Here is a 7,043-nt window from a genome sequence, read left to right on the forward strand (position 1 = left end):
CTCAATCTTGCTCAGTAGATTGGTAGATTATGGGTGTTGTGTATTTTGCTTTTTCTTTGTAAATTGCAATTGAGAGAATTTTCATTGTTCTATCTAATGTTATCCTTTATAATACACTGAAAGTTTGTTAAGTTTATATATTTCTCAAAATTTTTAATTCGTAGCAAACACAACAATGCCCAACTGCATATGTGACCACCTTAAAAAATGCGATGCACTTTTCCTGTATGAGGAAAAAATGTTAAAAACATTCTTTGCTTTTTGATAGTTTTGAATAAAAAAGCATATTTGATCCATATCTTTAATTTTCACCCCCATTTAAGTAAACTTAAATGGTATTCAACGTAAGATGCTAAAAGTGTTTATAATGTTTGCTATTTTGACGCATCATTTAGTTTGATGTTTTATTGTTTTCATGTCAGACCAATTTGAGAGATTGGTGCTTAGAAACTTTATGCATATGGTGTGTTACAAGAATAATCCTTTTGTCATTTAGATTCTAATATGTACTACTACCAACTTTTTCCTTCACGCTATAATATTCTTCGGCTAGTCAAATTCCACGTGGCATGGCCGGATCACCAACAATCGAGGAATAATGTGGAACATTCCTATTTTCCGAGATTAAACACAATATACATTCACACACTATACATTCACACACTATACATTTAAATGACAATCATGGCTACAAACTTAGTATAAGGAGGCTTGTAGTAAGTAGTTACCACTCTGCTTAATATAATTTTATTAAATACATAAACTCATTTATTATTTATAGGAGTAATTTAAAAGTACAAAAACTTGAAGGATAAATATTATTCATAATTTAGCCATCCATTATTAGAGCATCAGCATCTGGAATTACAAATGCCATATCTAAGCTTCTTTTAGCATTTTTCTTTCAAAAACCTCTTACATCCGGAATTGTAAACACCAACTATTGCAAAAAAATTTGCAATAGTGCTACAGTGCAATTCTAAAGATAGAATTGCACTGTAGCACAATTCAAAAAAAAAAAAACTAATATTTTATTGTGATGGTGATTGGGAGAAAGAAAGAATAAATGATGGTGATTGGAGAAAATATTATTTTATTATGTAGATATATTATTTTAATGAGTAGAATAAGAAAATAAAAATTTGGGATGCTGAAAATATTGTATAATAAGATGGTATAATTGATAAAATAACCTTTTAAAATATTAAATAGAATAGAGTAGCATTTCTTGATGCTAATGCTCTAATATGTAAACGAAAGTTTTTTTGGGTAGTGTTAATGATGGCTGATGAGAGACCTTTTTAGTGATTGAAAAGTAAAATATATAAAGCTTCTAGAATATGCTTGCTGGACACTACACGGTCTAACAAACAAACAAACAAAAAGTTTTGGACTCCTAAACTGATTACATTACGTTACTGCTGTAGTCATAAATGTCCTGCTCAAATTATCAAAAAAATAAATATAAAAATGAATTCAAAAATCCTATAAATATAGATTTAGGCAGACCATATTTTGTCACATTGAAAAAAAAAAACTTATGCGCTATATTCTTGATGGAGCAAAAAATGTGGAGGAAAATTTTCTCTAAAATCATGAAGGTGGCGTTTTTGGCTATGCTGATTTTCAACTGCCAGCCTGTTAGCTCTACCAGGGCTACGCCTTTGGCGGCAATGAACACAGTTCCGCAAGATCGTGGACCGGTTCCTCCTTCAGATCCAAACCCACGTACTTATTTGCCCGCACCCTCGCCGCCATAGTTGAAGATAATAATGGAGAGAAGCTTCGGCATATGCATGGTCTGCGCATTTACGTTTATTTTGAGTTGTAAAGAATAAAATTGTTATGTAATTAATATAAAGTAGAAACAAATGGCAACATATCTAAATGTTGCCAAATTTCTGTTTTCTGTTATAGCAAAAAAAACACACCATATGCATAAAGTTGGTATAGATATATTTCTTTTTTACCAGCAAATGAAAAAAAAAAAAAAAAATGTTCTCCACTCTCCAATCTCAATCTCCATAATAGTAAAAATTGTTTTTTATACAGCTGATGTTTAAGAAGAACTCTAACACAGATTTCAAATGAGCTAGATGATCTTCTATAGTCTTTGCTAAAACAATATATATATAAAAATACTAGCACTAAATGTCTCAATATGGTTTGAAAACATCTCATTCATGAGTGCCTGAAATGTAGAGGGTGCATTAGTAAGGCAAATGGCATCACCAGAAACTCATAGTGGCCCTTGTGTCCTAAATGCAGTTTTAGGAACATCCTCTTCCCTCATTGTAATCTGGTGGTAACCAGATCTTAAGTCTAGTTTTGAGAAAATGCTAGCCCCAGCAAGTTCATCCAACAATTCATTCACCACGGGTATAAGAAATTTATCCTTAATAGTAGCCTTATTTAAAGCTCTATAATCAATACACATTCACCAAATACCATCTGCTTTTCTAACCAGTAAAACAGGAGAAGAGAAAGGACTTTGGGCCTGGTCTAATGGATCCAACCTCTAACAATTCATTCACAATTTTCTCATTTTCAGATCTTTGGAAACGGGTACCTGTAAGGTTGTTTACACACTGGTGGAGAGCTCTCTTTGAGAATAATCTTGTGTTCATGGCCTCTTAATGGTGGAAGACCTGTGGGAGTCTCAAAGACCTGAGAATACTCCTCCAAGAGCTACTGCTAAGGTTCTGGTAGCTGAGTCAGTGGCATAGAGGAGAGAACTGGTGTTGAAATGTGTAAGATTAAGCCCTTTGTTGCACCGTTGGTGAAGAACTTAACACCATCTTGAAAAGTTGATTTTTCAGGTTGGACACCCCTTAACATCGCCTGCTTGCCTGAGGAAGTGAATTGCATAGTCAGCAACTTAAAATCCCACTTGATAACACCCAAAGTACTCGGCCACTGAATTCCCAAAACCACTTCACAACCCCAAGAGGAATGACATTAATCTCCACCATATATTTGATACCCTGCATCAAGAGTTGGACTCCATGACAGACACCTTTAGTCTTAACCTTTAATCTTAATAATTAGCCACTTTCACCTCCAAAATCTTAGAAGTATCAATTTGTAACTTCAACTTCATTGCCATAGCAGTGTCCAAGAAATTGTGAGTACTCCCTGAATCTAACAGAGACATTACCTCTTGATCTTTAATTTTGCTCGACCCTCACAGTGTTTGGAGATGGATTTCCCACCAAGGCATAGAGTGTAATCTCAGCCTTGTCGTCTTGTTCTACTAGCTCTATCACCACATCACCATTGTCATCTAATTCTACCAATCGCAAACTGTGTGCATGCTCCACTTCAAACGCAGAGCCCTCCAACAAAAACAATTTTTTCTCCTTTGCATTTATGGCCAGTGTGCCATTTCTCATCACAATTGTAACGCAATCCTTGCTTTCTTCTTTCCTCCATTTGGGCACTTGTTAACCTTTGAAGAGGCAATCTTACCTTCTGTTCAGACTTATTTTCAATCTTGGGCACTCTTAACATTGAGGGCTTGCTGGGATCAAAAGAAGCCTTCAAGCTTTCTTGCAACTGATCAAATACTCCTGAATTTTGGCTAAGCCAAAAGCTTCATTCAGAGACTTGGGTGCCAACATCCTCACAGGAAGATGTATCTCATCCTTTAACCCACTCAAGAAGCAACTGAGTTTATGGGTTTCTGACAAACCTGTGATCCTGTTTGATAAAGCCTCAAATTGACTCTTGTAAACCACTACATTAGATGATCGTTTAAGCCTTGTTAAAGCTTCCATTGCATCATCATAGGCTGTAGAGCCAAAGCGAATCTGTAGATCTTTATTGAAAGCATCCTAGCTTGTGAATATTCCAGCATTCTCACATCTTGAAACCACACCAACGCTTCCCCATCCATATGATAAGAAGCCAACAAAATTCGTTGTTGCACTGGGGTATTGTAGTAAGAAAAATGCTGAGTAACTCAGTACCTGACTCGTAGGATCTTCCCTTGGAATCTTGAAAAATCAAGCTTCAAGGTTTTCCTGGATTCACGAAAAAAGATTCTGCAGTTGTTGAATCATTGGTTGCATGGTGATCCCTAGGTACAAATTGTCTTTGATCTTCTGCTTCAATGATCTTCTGCATAAACTGGTTGAGGGATTGCAACAGTTTCTGGATTTATTGTAAAATGATATCATGTTGATCAGTAACTTTGGCTAAAGCTGTGATCTTTTCTGAGTTGTGGGAGGCCGGTCGAGCTTCAGCCATGGTGATAGGATGATTTAGCTCTGATACCAAATGTTAAGATCTCCAGCTGATCTCACAAATCTTAGGGATTGAATGGAGAAGATTAAAGGGAATATGAGTGGGCTACTTCGAGGGAACCTAGTCCTCCATGAGAAGAATAGGGATAGAGATGGAAACTGAGTATTCATTTTATTTCTTGATTGATTCCCATTACAATGCTACTGTTCTCTACAATGCAATTGTCGTAACTAACTGTTCAACAGTTATTTCCTTCCCTAACAGCCTTGCTAATTCCCAACTATCCATATGTGAGAAATCCCACTATTCACATGGACAATTAGGAGTTAGTTAATTGAAGGTATAATCTACTACATTACAATTATAAGGGTAAACATTACAACAAGAATCTAAGTACAAACTCCACATGGCATTCCAGCTCGGCAGCTAGGCTTCATAGCAATAACTGTTGTGCCCTAACACACTATAATAGGAACAATAGTATAGCCAGATGTGCCATCAAGGCTGATTTGAGGAGTGCCTATGATTCTCTAGATTGGAACTTTATTCTTATGTCTGCTATCTGCCGGCTTCCCTACCAAATTTGTGCATTGGATCAGGGTTTGCATTACTCATCCCAGATTTTCTGTTAGCCTAAATAGTTCTTTGGTGGTATATTTCCAAGGAGGAAAAGGTTTGAGACTGGGAGATCCCTTGTGCCCTTATCTCTTTGTGATTTTATCAAGGTTGGTCCACTCTAGGGTACAAGGCTTCAATAATTTCAAGTTCCATCCCCACTGCAAGGAATTGGGGCGCACTCATCTCAGCTTTGCAGATGATCTTCTAATGTTTTCTGCTGCTGACCTGCCTTAACTTAATCTCCTCAAAGATGCCTTGCTGGATTTTGGAAAAATCTCAGGCTAGGCAGTAAATCCAAGCAAGAGTGAGGTGTTTTGTGCCAGTATCCCTGCGTTTATTTTTTTTATGCTGAATTGCTAGTATCCCCGCTGCCTCAAAGCTGGAGGGGCTGATCCTATGACCAAGATGAAGATGATGCTGTATAAATATATAACTAATCACAGTCCGGAAAGTACATTGCTGGAACTAGGATGACAAAAATTAAAACTTTAGACAATATTTTAGTACTTACTCATACCAAATAGGTATTTGACTTTACAATACACAAATACACAATGTATTTTATTTAGCTACATGCCTTAAATATAATTGTATCAGAATCACTAAATAATAATCATGTATTATTTTCACAAAAATACTGAATTTGATGTGATTTTTATACAATTTGAATAATTTATTTGTAATATCATTATCTTTTATGAGATACTATTATGCTATAACCTTTTTTTTTTTCTTTCTTTTTTCGGGTGGGGGCATTCGTATTTTTTTAGGAGCCAAGCTATTAAAAACTTTTAGTTTGAAGAAAAACGCATATAAACTATTTTAAGAAAATTTTCTTCGTAAAACATTTTACAATGAAATACACAAATATTAAAAGTTGTTTGTTTTCAAATGTTATGCTACTGGAAATATTACGTAAGTGATTTAGTATTAGCAGAAGATGTTGCATTGTGGGTTAAGAACTTAAGATGAATCCGAGGACTCCTCTCTGGTTTTTCCTAGACAAACATCAGCCTCATTCTATGGTCATTATCTCATTGACAAATTTCTCCATTGGGTAGCCAACATTATTGACATGCTCCAGATTACAAGAATTTCCAAAATGGTAATAATAATTACAAAAACATAAGATTATAGTTATTGATTGATTTGATTATATTCCATTCCAGTAACACCAACCAAAAAAAAAATGGAGACAAAAAGGTGAAAACCCCCTAATTCCACCTCAGAAAATTCCAGGTCATTTCAACCCAATATCGGCCACAACTCTCTCTCTCTCTCTCTCTCTCTCTCTCTCAACTATGATTTCTCACTTTTCTATTTTCCTCTACGTTTTACTATTCTCTCTCTGGCTTTCTCTCTCTCTCTCTCTCTAAAGAATCTAAAGTCTCTTGCATCAATCTCTCATCCCCTCCTTCTAAAAGACAAACCGACATTTATTTTAAAATAATATAATATAAACTTTTTAATCTAAGATTTGTTATATATACGATAATAATAATAATAATAATAACTCATGTATCAAATTGACACATGTATCAAAACAACATTCAAAATGTTGAGTAAAATGCACACAAATAGTTTGATAAAATTCCCGAGTGTTTTGCTTTTATTCTAAACTCATTTTGTACAGTTTTATATGAAAAATGATATGTATAATTCTTTCTATAGTACTTACATGGCCTAGCTAATTGCCTAAAGGTAAAGGAGTTCAATATCTACATTGGCCACAGCCTCTCAGCCACGCTTCATATCATTGGGTATTTTCTCCTTCAGCTTCATGCTGTATCTTTTTTCTTCATTTTTTTTTTTTTTGAGATTCATATTGATAGCATCACTATTGTTTGTTTGTTTAGACCCCTTATAAATCAGATTAGTTTAACCTAATAAATTAGCCAAGTAATTACTTAGGTTTATTATTTAAATCTAGGTTAAAAGCATTCAACCATATTACTTAGTACGGAAAAGTAAATAAGATAATATATGATGACTCAGAAAAACTAATAAAACCAACCATTTCAAACAAAGTGAAAGGGAGGACAGTCACGCCAAAAGACAAACAAATGAAGGTAAATTGTGGTGTGGTGTAGGTTTTGTCTTGCACAATCTCCTACTTTCATATAAAAATTAAATATAAGAAAACAATTCTATAATACATTTATTTATATAATAAACAGATA

The sequence above is a fragment of the Quercus suber genome, unplaced genomic scaffold (assembly GCF_002906115.3).
Source record: "Quercus suber isolate HL8 unplaced genomic scaffold, Cork oak 2.0 scaffold_821, whole genome shotgun sequence".
Classification (NCBI taxonomy): domain Eukaryota; kingdom Viridiplantae; phylum Streptophyta; class Magnoliopsida; order Fagales; family Fagaceae; genus Quercus; species Quercus suber.